General features: G+C 36.4%; 1 protein-coding gene across 1 annotated transcript in view; it reads right to left on the reverse strand.

Annotated features, from left to right (window-relative positions):
- LOC113041267 (teashirt homolog 2-like) overlaps positions 1-17,513 on the reverse strand; it is a 53,659-nt gene that overhangs the window by 20,984 nt on the left and 15,162 nt on the right. The window lies entirely within an intron of this gene.

The raw sequence follows: 17,513 nt of genomic DNA on the forward strand, positions 1-17,513 counted from the left end.
CGGCAACCTGCAGAGACATAACTTGAATTTGATTCTATCAAAAAAAGAATGCGTCCTTGATCCTCAACAAAGATGAACATATGAGGAATTGCATACTGCAATGCGAACGCACCAAGAAACTCAATAAACTTGAGAGAGTCTCTTTGTCTTGGAGTATTTACTCGACTTGGGGCCCTGTGATCTTAAATGGACTTAAAAGATGATCCATACAATAATGAAGTCCGCTCTCCTGTTGGCCGGCCTCCCAAATGCACAACATAATCAAAGCAAAGTCACCGGGGGATTCTGTGGAGCCGCTCTGTATTTGACGAGCAAACATTCGTTTTATTTGTTTGTCACGGACCTCTCGGGCAGAGCCCACTAACGACGGCGGAATATTAATTGATGTATATGGAATGTTAATACCATTCTGGAAGGTAAAAGTGCTGGAACGTCAAAATGATGCAGGTTTCAAATTGATGTGTACTCAACCTGAATTTAACCCTGAGGTTTATCAATCTCAGATCAGCAGTGGAAGTCATAATGAGACCGCAGTCTTGTTCGGTGCTCATCTACACACAGACTTTCTACAGCGTGGATCCCACCCTCTCCCCTGCACACTGGGTCAGACCACCCTGTTCGCAGTGGTGGTGGCTCGGGCCTCTGGACTTGCTGTCTTGTTTTTCTTGGAATGCAGTGAAAGCAAATAGCTGCTTAAATGGCCCCCTTCGTTCCCAGACAGAACCAAAAAGCTGTAGAGCCATTCATCAAAAGAGTCCGACAACCTGCTCCTCTACCTCCCCCCTCGGCCATATCCCCTCTCTGGGTTTTAACTAGGACTCCATATCATTCCAGAAATGACAAATGATACTTAAATCTGTGGCCTGTGCCAAATCAATAGGCATGCAGAACGGCTATCCATCTTGAGAGCTATCGACAGCTGCTGCCTGACATCAGGGGAGAAGCGCCTGGTGGCTTTATTCAACAGTGAGACAAAGCTAATGGCAGCATATATTTTCCCTGAAGTTTGTAAACCGACCGTCCTGTCCTCAGCAGTCTGAGTTTATGGCTTTTAATTTTTTATCTAGCCACTTTTCTTTAGTATACTGTGCTAAAGTTATGACAAACCTTGTGACAAAACAAGCTAGCACCACAGCAGCTCTCTGCCTTCTAGCTTTATTTCAATGATAGATATATTTTCAAAAGTTTTAGGAGGATTTCTTTCAACTCACATCAAGCCCATGTCAATTTTATAAATTGTAAGTGTAATCTAGACTCTTCTACTATGCTAAATGTATGATACCTTGTGTTTATAGAAGCTATTGCACATTATGCAAACATTGTGTCCAGATTGATTTTATGTATTTATTTATTTGTTATTTGTTGTTTGGATTTCTTTCAGCAAATACGTTGAGTTTAGGTTTTTATTGTTTTTATCTAGCGGCTTTTCTATTGCTTACTGAGTTCAAGTTATGACAAACCTTTGACAAGCATAAAAGTGAAATACTCCCTATGAAAGCTAGCAGTACAATTATGACCTTCTGTAAGGGTATGTAGGTTGCGCACAAGGCTAGCACCTGCCTGTGTTTACATGGCAGTTTATGCTGCTGTGAGCTGATGGTGGAGCGATACAGGCCTGGGCTGCACAGCACCGTCTGTATCGCAGCAGCTGACAGATAGCACTTCAGTCCAGTTTTAGCTACACCTTCTCTTGAGGGACCATGATTGATGACTAGCACTGCCACCTATATCCATTTTCCCCTCCGATCTCTCAGATTCTCTCAGGCTGAGGGTTCAGTGAGAGGCCCATAAAACACATTTGTCAAACCACCTTTAAGGCTCTTTATGGTAACGAAGTTTACAAAAACATGACTTTTGCAAGAAAAAAATTAAAGAGATGACTTGATTGAAATGGTGGTATTGTAATGCATTATGGGATTTTAAGGAAGTCTGTAAACCTGGGAATTAAGATTAGCATAGAATGATTAATATGAATGTGAATACAATGTCTGCAAAAATAATCCTAAATACTGTATATCCCACATTTATTAGTAGTATATAATTGTAAAATCAAGTTAATATACAAAATGGCTACAGAAATACAAATAAAAAAAATCACTACAAATGTGATTTAATTGGTATGTGTCATATACCAGTTTAGAGCTCAGTATTGTCTGTGTAACAGTGAAAACAAACCCATGTTTCTTAATGATATTTTAATCATATTTATGACAGCTTATACAGGGTGAAAAACAATGGTCCTAGTGCTGAGCCTTGCAGTACTTCATACTGATTGATATCTATTTTTAAATTTGCTAAATGATTTAACAGCCTAATCTAAATGTAAAAAATGACAGAAAAAAGCATAAACAATTCAATATCCAATACTGATGGATACCTGGAAAAAAATAGCCAATATTGGCATATGCATGCTGTTCAATATTTACATCAGTTTCTGCCTTTATAAATGCTGATTTGTTTCCCTGTTAACATAGAACCTCATCCATGGAATTCAGGATCAAGTACGCTTTATAAAGGAGGCCCCAGGATCCCTGTGAGACTATCAAGAGAGGAAAAACAAAAAATGCAGCAGCTTAGACAAAAGACAGTCCTCTGTGTTTTTGTTATAGTCTCAACTGTTTGGACGATGGTCTGGTGTACTACATCTTTTGAAAACCGAGCATCCAAGCCATCAATTTTAACAATGCCACCATAAACGTGTTAACGAACACTTAGCCTAGCCATCTGGAAGACAATTACACAGGAACAAACATACCAACTCAGCAACTAAAGGTTGGGTCATCAATCACAGACAATGGTCACAATGTAGATGACTGTTTCTGCTGAGACCCAGCCTAATAACCCAATGAACTGCTGTGTCCAGAAGAAACAAGTTTTAGGCCCTTAGCTTTTCAGTTTTCTAAAGGGCATAACAATGAAATAGCTGTCGTCTACGCTTTGTCATTGTATTCAAATGAAACCTCATTAATTGGTTTGTTTTACCCAGCAACAGCACTGAAATCTTGCATTCTGTCCATAAGTCACAAATCAAGAATATACAGGTATGCATTTACTGTACATACTCTTGACTAAAACAGCCGCGAGATATCTACATCTAAACGGTGGAGTTAATTCTCCAAGGTGTCCCCCGGTCAGACGTCCACAGATAAACCCATCCTGCTCTTCTCTTTGAGTAGCTTAATTAATTAACATTTTCTCTTTCTAATTGCAATCATGCGCCCCTTGGGGAGTCATCAAGGGGACTATAATTGCAATTACACATTTGGATGAGTTGGTAAAACAATGTCAACGTACACACCAAATCTGAAGAGATACAGAGCGAGGGCTTCAAGTGGACTAGTTACGCTTTTCGGTTCTTTGATGGGGAGATACTTACAGATGCTGCATATGTCAACAGCGGTAATCAAAGGACAGATCTAATGAGCTGTTTAAGCAACATTACATTCATTAGTTTCAGCATTGGCGAGTAACTAACTAAAATGAACAATGCTACTAACTAATCAAACTTTTTCAGTATCTCAACTGTTTTTAATCCGCGGCCTAGCCACTATTGTTTGCTTTCTAACAGACAACTAATAGTTGTGCATGAAAAAGATAACGTATTATGCATTAAATCTTACAAACAAGTAAGCCAAGGGTATAATCAAATATGCTCTTTGTCTCTTTCTTACTTGATGTCTCTTTCTTCCTGTAACGCCCAGCGGAGATCTCCTAAGCTGCAGAGACTGTCTAATATTTCCACTTACCCCAGAGGAACCTCTGATTCTGAGTACAGTATGCTGCCCTGAACCTGACAGCATAACAGCCACAATTAGGAGCTGCATGCAGAGAGAGATCAGGGTTTCCTGATTCAATCCCTACACCCAATCCTGATCATTCCAGCAAATAAAAAACACTCTGGGTAAGCCATATCCCCATCTGCCCTCCCCCAAACACAAATCATGAATGAGGTGGTGAGAAAGAAAGCCTGACAAGGGTAACCAGACCCCTGCTGGGTGTGATTTGTTTGTGCGATCACAAGACTCTTGGGTTTACACTTGTACACCACATTGGGAGGTAGAGGTGGTGTTTTGTCTCATGTGGGTAAAAAAACACACAAGCACAACACTGTGAGCTATCACAACCTTGTCTTTGAAAAATCACTTTATGTGATCAATGCTTATGAAACGTCAAAATCGGCAGTCTTCCTGACAGGTGCTGAGCATGATTGGCAACGCTGTATTTGATTACGAGCGAATGCAGCTTTTCCATTGATAGCGAAGCTTAGAAGACGGCAAAAATGTGTATTTGCTGTAAACCTGACAGTATCAAGATGATTATATTTGTATAAAAGATCATATTTAAACAAAAACCAACTAGATTTTTACATTTTGGAGATAAAATATGAGTGATGCAAGGCCACACTGTAAATGTATTTATTTATTTAAAGTTTTTAATTGAAAAAAATATATTTTGGAGTACGTTTTACAAAAAAACGCTATTTTAGCCTTAATACTTGACAATTTCATCCTTAATTTAGTGTTATTTGCCATTTCTTTGTAATTAACTTTGAAAAATATCAGTGCTCTAAAAAAACGATTAGTGCAGTAGGTTTTGCTAGAAAATACTACTACTTAAAATGTTGTGTATAATTCAATGTTGTGTGCTATTTATTTGTCATTTTTGTAATATAAAATAAAATTCCTAGCAATTTCAAAAAGAAAGATTTTCTGTATCTCTCTCAAAGTTTTAATAAAACAAAATTGTCTGGAGTAGGTTTTACAGGAAAATACTATGTTAGTCTTTATAATTCAAACTTTCATGTTACTTGAACTTTCTTTGTTTAGGTTATATTTTTAATTTAATGTTACAGTACATTTAATGTCTACATATGGTATGAGGTTTGTTAAAATCCCTAACCCCGAGTATGCAATAGCGTTGCTTTCCTTAGGAAGACTCACAAATAAAATTAATGCTGATTGGCATTCACGGACGACATATTAGAGATGATTTGCAGATTTGTTACTAAATTTGCACGTAGCTAGGAGATACAAATCGCACCAAAAGCATTTCTACCCATTTCTGCACTTCAGAAACCCACCGGAGTGCTTTAAATCCTCAATTTAAGACAGTGAGGGATTGACGCAGCCAGTTCTTAAGCACACTGGGAAAAAAGCTCCAGGAGTCACTCATATCCCCCTGCTGAAAAACCCCCTCCATTTAATGATCCTCCACTAAGGAGAATCTACACACCTCCGAAAGAATTCAAATCCCTTTTCCCACAGCCTCTTTCAGTCCGTATGATAAATGACACCCGTCATTCCGCCGTTGCCAAACAGCACAGAGGGGAATTGTACTGATATATGATTCACAAGAACAGGAAATAAACTCTCCCTTTCTCTATCGTTCGTTCTTTTGCCAACTAGGGCGGACCTGGACAGTGTCAAAGCTCGGTCATATGAGGGAAGAGACAGCCGTGGACCCAAAAAGGGAAAAAGACGGCAGTTTTCGAGAGCGCCGTCGACCTGCGAGCAGATGTTGGACCTTCCAGTGACTCAAGAAAACTAAACAACAACAACACGAGCACTGGCGAATTAAATGGTAAAGAATGTTAAAAAAGGAAATGCATATGAAGGCTTGAGTGATGTGTAAGTATGCAATTACGGGGGGGAAATCTCAATGAATGAATAACCCCCCTTGCCCCCAATTATAACAAAGCAACTGAAGCTAATTACTGGTATTATTATCTACAACGTCTGTGTATGAGAAAGGATAGAGACTGTGTATGTGGGAGAAAGAACATGAAAAAAGAAGAGAGATGCCCTGTCTAAAACATAATGACATGATTTGACTCCATTTCCATAAGTACATACTTTACTGTTCTAAATATGCACTTAACATAACTTCCTGTTTGGTCTACTAGACATCAAACAGCTAGTGATATATAACGCCTGACAGCCTTTTGGAAATATTCAATATATCTCTCAATATTTATGTTGATATATACTAAGATTAGGATTCTTAATACACACACACACACACACACACACACTTATATACACACACACACACACACACATATATATATATATATATATATATATATATACATAAATGTGTGTGTATATATAGTGCTGTCAAACGATTAATTGGGATTAATCGCAGCCAAAACAAGTTTTTGTTTACATAATATATTTGTGCAGGGTTTATTTATTATGTATATATAAATGCACACAGTTAAAGTACTTTTATACATTATATACTTTTACATTTACATTTATATTATTCCATTTTATATTATATATAAGTATATTGAATATATAAACATTTTTCTTAAATGTATACATGCATGTGTTTTCCATATAAGATAAAATATTATATAATTCATTATGTATAGGACATTTACAATACACTAAATCATTACTATATAACAAATGCATTTTTATAATTTAGAATTTTTAGCAATTTTTATATATCATTTTTTAAACAATGCGCAAAAAAATCACTTTCAAATCGATTCACAAAAATGAAGTGAATCAAATGTTCACTGTGTTAAGCTCATATTAATTTACCATGTTGCTTAATTTTTAACACCTGCTGAAGAATTGCAAAAATATCATGAATATGCGTCTCCCAACCCCAACACTTTGCGGCTATTCTACAGCATAAAGGACAATTAGTGGAGATGAAACCTGACAAGAGTTTTTTACCAAGCAAACAAACAGCGTTGCGGTGCGTCAGTGCTAGCAGAGCCCCAGGCCAGCGTTCAGCTGAGGGCCTCCCACACTGGGGCTGTGGACCACGAGCATTCAATCACTCCGACAGCGACATCCCTTCTCCTTCACCATCAGAGTGGCCCCTATTGGGGGCGGGGGGGATATTTATGAGCGGCGCATTTGCACACACACCCATGCGGCTGCCATCACAGTGATATACTGCACGCTGGATGCAGAGATGGAGCCTTCCAGTTCATCTCCTTCTCATTTTCGGCCCAAGCCCAGACCCTTGGAAGTGCTCCTGTGAGCTTTATAGGACGAGTCTAATGCAGGCAGCAGACACAACACACTGCCGGTTACCCATCATGCTGATCTGCTACTCCTGAAGCACCTGGCCACACATTTTACAAGCGTTTAATAGCAGTACAGAGCCCTTGTTATTTAAACGCATCTTTCGTTTACTTTGGGAAAGCGCGATTGTTTCTGGACAGATGCTGGGATTGGAATGGCGTGGGTGTTTCATATACTCGCAGTGATTCACTGACCCATCCAACAAAACTGGACACAACGCGCTGAAAGATGGATGTGTAAAAAACTACAGTGTGTGGGAGCCTCGGCATCTGTTTATCGTTTAGTAAATTATATTATTAAACATTATTTATATTGTATAAAAACTATTTGTTCATATTTTAACCTTGTACTTATATGTTTCAAATTCCTGCATGTAATTACATCTGTAATTAATTTCAGTAATTACATTTATAATTACACTGTTGACCTATCGCTTAAACCTAACCCACCTTTATACCTCAATAGTAGCAAAAGTACTTTGTAATACAATATGAACACAGTAAGTACATTGTACTTATTTTTTGACGTAAGTATACAGTAGTTAAGGCCACCTAATATAAAGTTGAACCAGTAGTTATAGTTAAGCCCATTTCACACTGCAATTCCGGCAAATACACGGGTAATGTGTCCCAGCAATTGTTCCCAGATCGCTAGATTTTGCACTTCACACTGCCAGTGATTACCAGGAATATGTGTATGCTTTCACACACATCCCGTAAAGGTCCCGTAATGACACATGACATCAGGACGTGTAATGTATGAGTTGAAAATGCTAGGCACGTTATACTTTCATGAAGGTACTTCAAAACACCTGGTAAAAGAGTCACGCGATAACGGGTGTCATCACTACGACAAGGCATTAGATCTGGCTTTAGTTCACACAGCGAACTACGGCAATGTTTCTAGGTCCCCGAACCGGGATCAATCCCGGGACGTGTTTGCTTTCACACAGAAGGCGACCCAGAAATGTTCCGGCAATTTGCCAGGTCCATCGTGCAGTGTGAAAGAGGCGACCGACGACAGACAGTTTTTACCTAACATGTGTTCCCTGGGAATCAAACCCACAACCTTGCACTGCTAACGCAATGTTCTACCACTTGAGCCATATTATATATATATATATATATAAACACACTCTCACACATTATGGGGCCTATTTTAACAATCTAAATGCAAAGTGTAAAGCAGTGAGCAGATCATCTACGGGACAAGCAGGAATCCACCAAAGCTCCGCGCGATAAGTCACTTAATATATATATGTGTGTATTGGCACATTTGTTCAATTAATTCGCCAATTACATTCATCATTATAATTAGTAATAGGCTGAATTGCAAATAGGTAGCCTAATTCTAATAAACGCAATGATTACCCATCATTACATTTTTATATTTATGAAGCCTACACAATAATATTATTTTACACTGTAATACTTTAGTTTTTTAATATTTGCCATGTTTGTGTGATGCACATCCCTGTGTGTAATAAGCAAAGTCAACGCACACTGTGGACCTGCCCAGAGGTGCATTTTCTACCAATGCGCTCTTTAAATAACAAAAAAATATTGTACCATTGACTTTAGACCAGGTTTGAGTTGGTCTATGGCGCAGTCTATTTTAAGCTCCTTAAAATAGCAATGCGACAGCAATGCGCCTGAACACACCTCTTTTTCAGACCAGCACGCCCATGGGCGCACAAATGGACGCAAATGCATTTCCTAATTAAACGATATGGTGCTGAACGGGAAAATGCGAATGGCGCCAGACTGAAACTAAGAAACACGCTTGCGCTGCGCCTTGCGTCGCATTGCACCAGGTGTATGATAGGGCCCTATATATTGTATTATATCATGCATATAATAAAACAGTGACTGTTTCGTCACTGTTGTTCTTCAACATTATATATTATATCATACTAATCCACATTATCGTATACATAGTGCAGATTACAATCATTTGGGATATTGCTTAACTTAATATCACAAGAATAGCTATAGAAAAAAAATATCAAGAATAACATTGTTTCCCAACCGCAATCAGAGGGATGCTATGTAACTACTGTATAAAGAAGAGTTCCCATTGCAAACTCTGCTCTTCTGAGGGAGTGTGGGAGCCTTGGCATCTGTGTTTATAATTTTGTAAATAAAAAAGAAAATGAGTGAGTGAGCCATATTTGCGTCATGACGAGCGATGACTCTGAGAAATACACATCCGAAGGATTACAATAAATTTACCTGAAAGAAAGAGCGCCTTTCCACTTTTCTGCCTTTTTTTCTGTCTCTCAGAGAAATAATAATTGCAAAGGAAGCCCTGCAAAGCCTTGTGGCAGATTAGGAAATGAATTGGAAATGGCTTCAAATTGTCGCTCTAAAGCAAAGAGGCTGCTTTGCACCACAAGGGGTTTCTTTCCTCAGGCGGGAGGAAGGATTAAAAGAAGCCATAAAAGAGCTCAGTAATGGCATCAGTAATGTTTCACTGCCATTAAAAAATGGCTAAAAAACATCTGCTTTGCATTTTTCACTCCCTCGCTGCTCATTTGTCTTCTAAAGTCTCAGTGTGCCCCTCGTCTGAGGAATCTCACCTTTCTTTCTCAAGAAGCGCTCAATGTTAAGCGTCGACATCCTCCTCCCACTCTGAATTATGGATCTGAATCATCGGACCCAGCCCAGTGATTTAATGAGTGAACTGTTGTTAACTAAACCTGAAATATGATTTTGAGTCTCGCAGGGTCATTTCCTGACCACTTTTGTTTATCTTTTAGTTAAGCTAGGGTTGGCCAGTAACCTTTTTTTAGCTATGTGAAAATATTTTCAGATTTTTGAAGATGCTTGATCTCAATTTGTATGAATTTGGGTCTGAAATTGACATTTATGTTATGAAATGTTTAATTCAAGAAGATAAAATCTAGTAAATATATATTATACACACACGTTCATTCAAAAGTTGGGGGTCGGTAAGATTTTTTAAAATGCTTTTAAAAGTTGACTCACCAAGGCTGTATTTATTTGATTAAAAAATGCAGTGAAAACAGTAATATTATGAAATATTGTTACAATAAAAAAACAGCTTTCTGTGTAAATATATTTCTAAAATTTGATTTATTCCTTTGATGCAAAGCTGAATTTTCAGCATCATTACACCAGTCTTAAGTGTAACATGATCCTTCAGAAATAATTCTGATATGCAGATTTGCATAATGTATTTTTATTACTGATGCTGAAAACAGTTGTGCTGCTTAATATTTTTTCAGACTGTGAAACTGCAAAACTCTGATACATTTTTAAAATCAATGTAAATATCTTTACTGCCACGTTTGGTCAGTTTAAAACATTCTTGAATAAAAATATTAATTTCTATTAATAAAAATCAAACAAATAAAATAAAATAGATAAATATATAACAAACACACATTTGATTATCTTAAATATATTTATTTATTTTATATTGTTTATTTATTTTATATATTAATTTATTTTTTATGCTCTTAAAACATAGTTGTGTAATGTGTTGTAGATTAATTGATGTATTTATCTGTAATATAAATATATTTACTGTCACTTTTGATCATTTAAAGCATCATTGATGAATAAAAGTATAAATGACTAATAAATAAATAATAAATTATTTAATCAACAACTAAATGGCAGTATAAGACATAAATATATAGCTAATTTATAATCATAAAAATATTTATGAATTTATGTTATTTTATATTATTTATTTATATTTTAATTTTCTTGTGCACTTAGTTAAAACAATGTTTTACATTGTTAATACAACATAATTGCAACAAATTATGTATTATCTTTATTTTTTATGGATTTCAGCTTTCTTTTCACCTTAAATATAAATATCTTTACAGTAGCATCTTATTATTAAAATGAAATAAATAAATATATATATATAAACAAACAAACTACTGATAAAATATATATATATTTATTTTATTTAAAATTACAATATAATACATTTTTTTAATTAATTAATTGTTACTTATTTAAGCTTTGTTTCACCTGCGCTTACAACACAAATAAATCTGGTGTTTGTGTTGTAGACAACGCTCGTCACGGGTTTAGCGAATGGAAATCAATCAAACAACCAGCAGTAATTCAGTCAAACATTGCAAAGCTAATCTTGCAGCCTTAAACCTGTTGGCTAATGCATTTCACCACTGCGTGAATGTCACCTCGGACCCTATTTATCCACTAATGTCCTTTTTCAATGACGCATGGTGAATGTGCCTTTATAAATGGGTCATATTCTCGAGCGGGTCACATAATGGACAGCAGTGTTGGGTAAACACCTCTGTAGCTTTACAGTAGCCGCCTGTGTGTGTATCCTCAGCTAATTCTGGGAGCCGCAGTAATATCTTCCCCACAAGCCCTTTAATAAACTATGGTCTTCTTCATTAGCCCGTTCCTGCTGTATGATTGATTGCTGCCAGTCAGCAGAGCCCATTCCCAGCCCACAAGCCTTCAGCCGTGCAGAATAAGGAACTTTTTCAGTCAACGCCGATCACGGCGCTAAAGGGAAGTATTCACTGGGAGCCAAGAAGGGAGTGGTCCAAGGTTTTGTGGGATCAGAGCTGGATGGCATTGCAACAGGGATTCTTTTGTCCGCATATTTTTAAAAGCACGCATTATAGAGACCCTGTACGTATATCACGACCATTTTTTGTGTTAAGGGTTACCAACCTGATCCAGGACAGGTCTGACAGACAACCCCAAAAACAAAACTGCACAGAAAAGTTCAAATAGAAAACAATTGCACTTAATTGCGTAAAAGCTGATAATAATGATACTGATACCGAAAATGTCTAATTATCCTAATGCAACAAAAGCCTAGACTGTCATGACCGTTTATGAAAATATGCTGTGCATCAAGCTTTCCGCTGGCAATACCAGAAAGACATAGCAATTTGTGAAAACAACACTAAAAATAGATGATATAACAGCAATATTGTGCCACACCTAATGACTAATACATGTACAGGCCTGGACAACAAAAATGGACAGATGAGGTCAGTGTGAATGAGGTTCAGGCAGGTTGAAAAATAAATTAAAAAAAAGTTTTTAATTGCTCAGATGTCTTCAAAATTGCAGTGCTCATGGAGTGAGGTGCTGAAAAACCAACGAGACATGATGCAAATGACAACCAAAAGTCAACAAAGTGGTCAAAATTTTTACATAGTAAATGCAATTATTTTTTTCTTTGTGATTCAATACATTCATGCCACATTTGATTAAATATGAAATAAGTTAATTAATTTGATTTATTAATTATTGATAATTATTAACTACCTGTCTTTTTAAATCAACTTACCATAACCAATACATTTGTTACAGTATTTACGAATCTCGTTAAATTTAATAAAACTGCAATTATTATTATTCATGTTAGCTGTGTACTTTAAATAATATTAACAGATGAGACTTTTTTATTATGGTTAACTTATCCTAAAATCTAAAATTAAAACCATAATTTTTTTTTCCAAAATTAAATTCAATTGAATTAAATAATATTAATAATAATAATACAACTTTTTTTTTAAAGACAACATTTCTTATTTTAATTTTTTCAAACTAGTTAGATAAAGTCACATATACAAAAAAGACAAATAAAAATGACTAAAATACATAACAAAATTACTAAAACTTTAAAAGGAAAATGAAATAATAAATATACTAAAAAATATATTTTAAAAATTAAAAAACTATAGTAGTATCATAGTAAAATAACATTGGTATTAATAAATGTTTGAATGAACTAAGAAACATTTATAAATGCTTCAGAAGTATTTTTTCATTCATGTTAACTAACATATAGCTCACTAATGATAACAAAAGCAAGTGTTCTGTTATAAATTCTACTTGTACAGAAATCCTAATGTTTAATAAAATATATATATATATATATATATATATATATATATATTGCTCCTAACACCTAATTTAAAAATCTGCTGCTAAACAATAGCTAAACATGTCATTTCTGCCTCAGGGCCAGTGAAAATGTCAGCAGGGCATGTAAAAATGCGAACTGCCGGCCGGACCCTTATTGCAGAGGCCTGCGTTTAACGCAATTCATCAAGCTCCACGACCTGAAAACAGGTTATCCGATACTACAAAGCCCTAGCCTTACTTGACAGCAGTGATAGAGAGAGAAACGGAGGTACAAAAAGGGCAAGGTGCCGAATGATGTTCGGCTAGAGTAATAAAGTCAGTAATATCACTATCTCGCCCTCCTCTCCCAAGGATTGCCATAAACCTATTTCGAAAATTGCACCCATATATTTGCGCGAGACAGTTAGCTCATCCCGGTGACAGTGCAAACTTTTAGGGTGAATTATGCCGGTGTCATTCACAGGCGTTTATCAAAACGGGTCAATTATTCACAGGCCCGCCGAATTCTGCCGAACGGCGCACCGAACGAACGCACCTCATTACCGACTTAATCATTTTAGCATGTAAGCATACATGCCCATAAAAACAAATACACACTTAGCACACATTGGCATTTGTATTCAAAGACAAGCGTCAGGCTGTAATTTCAGCAGGCAAACAAACAAACAGTCGCCCACATAAACACACGCGACATTAGGGTCATGTGTGTGCATCTGACTGCATCTTTTATGCGGGCCGTCCGTCTCTGTACACAGAGAAATAAGGCAGAACTTTCATATGACTGTCTTTCATGAATAATGATCAATGTGGGGCTGTTTGCAAACCGCAGTATCTGTCTGTTCAATGTGCCTGTGGGCGGAAGAACATTCCTAGCACTCATGATCTGAGCCTTAGGTGACTTCATCCGAGTGTGTGTGTGTGTGCGTTTGATGTCGAAGATTTACAGAGCCAGAGTCTAATGTACATCCACACCTTTTTTTCGAGAGAGAGTCTGCATTCTCGGAACGCCAAAGGTTTAATGGTGGGATTAATCTTAAATGGTAAGTAGCAGCCATTTGAGACTTAGCTTTTAAATAGAATACGGGATCATGAAAACAGGCCAGTAATTACAGAGTTAAGTCATCTGACTTCTCTTTTATTACCGTCAATTTCCTCCCCCCTGAAAGAACAAAAAGCTACACCCACCAGCGTAATCATGGGGTTTGATTCTCGTGTGTGCGGCTAATGTAACGATATCATCCCGTCCGACAATGGCGCGGCTCATCACCTCTTTGTTTGAGATGACAGACACCAGAAAAGCACACATCAAAGACGGATCTGTCACAAAAATCGACATAGTAATAGCACATTACATTACCGACATGTACGTCGCTTCTTTTTAAACCAGCTACTGAAAGAAACGTTAGAAATATACACTTTTTTTGTACACCAATTGCCAGTGTGTTTCTGTGTAAACAACTAAATTGTGAGATAACTTTTGTACTCCTGCTTTACATAATATGAAAATAACTTAATATATAACTGACAATATATATTTCTTGTGATCGAGAACAACTGTTTTTTAAACATTTAGTTTTTGTTTGTATTTTTTTTACTATACTTTCTTATTTTTCCGTGGTTTTCAGCATTTATATTTTTTTATGCATTACATTTAAGTGTTTAAAATCAACAATTTAATGCTTTTCCTTGTGTCATTACACAGATTCAACCTTTATTTATACATTTATTGACTAGAAAGTAATGTTTTTATTCTACAGTTAAAAACTGATTGGCACAAACAGGAAACTTAAAAAATACTTAACTAGCCAAGTCAGCATTTAACCTTTTGCTTTTCACAATATGATACAGTCTCATTTTTTTTTTCTTGTGTTAAACAAACTTTCTTTTTATGTATTTGCTCCGTTTCACAACAACATTTGATGACTACATGGCATTCATATCTTAAGGTCAATGTGATTATGGCATACATTTATAAGTGTTCAGTTGTAACATTAACTCATGATTACAATTTAACATATTTCATGATTAGTGTCAATACACACAATTGACCTTTATTTATTTATGCCTTTGTCCATTTTGAAGCAATGTTTAGAAAATGATGCTTTTATTCTACAATAAAAATATGAAGTCAACATGTAGTTGATGTTTGTACTGTTTTCATCTTTTTTTTTACTTTTCAACAAACTGTGCTTTTTTATACATTTACTATATTTGTTTTGAAAAAAAAACAATATAACTATTGATTTAGCTGTCATTTGTCATTGTGTTTTACGTAATATGACAAAACGTAATGCCGTTTCTTACAAAACAACCTTAATTAATGCATTTATTCCATGTTCTATTTATTTACAAACAATAAATGTGAGAAGGTAACAAAAAATTGGAAAGGTTAACTAGCTAAGTCAAAATTTCGCTTTCGTTTGTACTTTTTTGTCATGGTTGCTTTTTGTATTGGCTAAAATATTAAACATTTTAATTTGCACTATTTATGATTTGATTTAGTTTTGTGTCAATCTCAAACTCAATCTATTAATTGATTGCATTTTGCAGCACCATTTGTTTAGAAATATACATTAGCAGTTTGATATACTGTAAACAAAAAATTCATTTCACTTTTATTGTTGTGGTTTTTTTAATACAATCAGTGTTTTTCTTTGTTTCAATCACCAAACCGACCATAATTTATATTCTCATTTCGTCTCCCAGCCAAAAACTGCACACGAGTTTGAATGAAGGCACAGCGAGTAAACAAAGAATTGCATGAACGTTAGCGCCGTGATCTCTCAAATAGGTATTTGACCCAGGCTGTGTACACTATCATACTAATCCAATGCAATTACAGTGTGTTGTCACGCAGGGCGGGAGGAACGGTGTGGGGGGGGGAGAAAAGCCAGCTTTCTTTCTTCATTGGGCCTAAATCAGTACAGGAAATGAATATGGATGGCCTGAGGCAAGAGGGGAAGGAAATTCAGAGGCTGATGAGGTCCCTGATGGAGGGATCTGGACACCGTGTGCTGCCTGCGTCTCAGCCACATAGAGTCAGTGAAGAGAAAACACGAGAGAACGCACAAAGAAATCGAGGCCTGTGGAGCGACAGATGCGAGAAGATCTTCATATATGCTATTCATTTGATTAATAACATGTAATTAATTCAATTAAATAGGCAAACATATCTTGAAGACGCGTATGGTTTACTGCCCCCTCACAAGCAGGAGATGCGCACTCATGCAGACACGTTTTGAAGGGGGTACATCTGTCAAGAGCCGCTAAGATGGCAGTGTTTCAGCGCGGGGGTATCGAGCAGGTGTGGTGGCGGCGGCCACGTGTGCCGTGACAGACACATTCGTCTCCGTGATTGATCAGCTCACGCAAAATAGACAGGAAGCAATGAGACCTGAATCAGGGCTTCAGGAAGCTCCCATGGGCCTTTGCAAAACAGGGCCACGGGGGCCAGCGGAGGGTCAAACGTTACACAAGCCCTCCCAGAACAATCTGCAGTGAATCAAAGCCATACAGAGCTCAATGGCATGATTGAGTGTTTAATAAAGTCACTAGGTACAGCTCATTGCTGCATAAAATCCAATACGTCTAATGGACGGGTCAAAATGATTGACTAATCAAACAACATGTTTATTTAGCTTAAAAAGCATTGAGGGAAAAAAAAAGACATGTTGCATTGGCACCTAACCAAAATAAGTTCAAGTTGAAGTACTAAAATTACAAAAACCTAAATAAAAGAAAATAATAAAAAATCTAAAAATAATCATAAAATCAAAACTGAATCTATAAAACCTAATAAAAATGACAAAGACATTCATAGACGTGATTAGAAACATTTAACAAAATAAAAAATATACTAATGATGAAAATCTGAAAAATAAAATGTATTCAAAATATCAGTGTTAATAAGAATAGTATAGTATAGTATAGATCCTTACATGTTTAATAGGGATTTGCATCAGCAATCAACTAACTGGGTACTTGTTTTGCATTAAAAATACAAAAATAAAAATCTCTAAATAAAAGTTCTAAATGAGTACAAACATTTTGATTCATCACTTTGTTTGGTTACATATTTTGTTCATTTAAATAGATAAATCATTTATTGTACATATTTGTTCCTTGTTCTTTTTTATTAATTTAAATAATTAGACATTAAAAAAAATATATATCACATGTGTTATACGTGCACCTTGAACATCTGCAACATTATAAAAATCCTTTGAAAACACAATTAATCAGATCCCTGGTCTGATTACATCAGCTTCAAGCCTCAGACAGGAAATGGATGTAGTATAAGTAGACCACGAAGGTGACGTCATCCTCATGCCATCTGCTAGCAGGTTGGCACACGGTTGTGTGTATCTGTACAATCACCAGGAAGTCCCTCTCTAAAATAGCCCACATTTCTGCGATTCTCTGGTGCGTGCCAGCTCATGGGAGCGTGGCGCTCATGCCGGCAAAAACACAATGCAGTACATTTCCACCGACTGTGTAAAATAAAATCACACACGATCCCAGAAGAGCTCTCGGCTATTACGTGTGCGGTACTGATGCTGTACTGGAC

This window comes from Carassius auratus, chromosome 23 (genome assembly GCF_003368295.1).
Source record: "Carassius auratus strain Wakin chromosome 23, ASM336829v1, whole genome shotgun sequence".
Taxonomy (NCBI): Eukaryota; Metazoa; Chordata; class Actinopteri; order Cypriniformes; family Cyprinidae; genus Carassius; species Carassius auratus.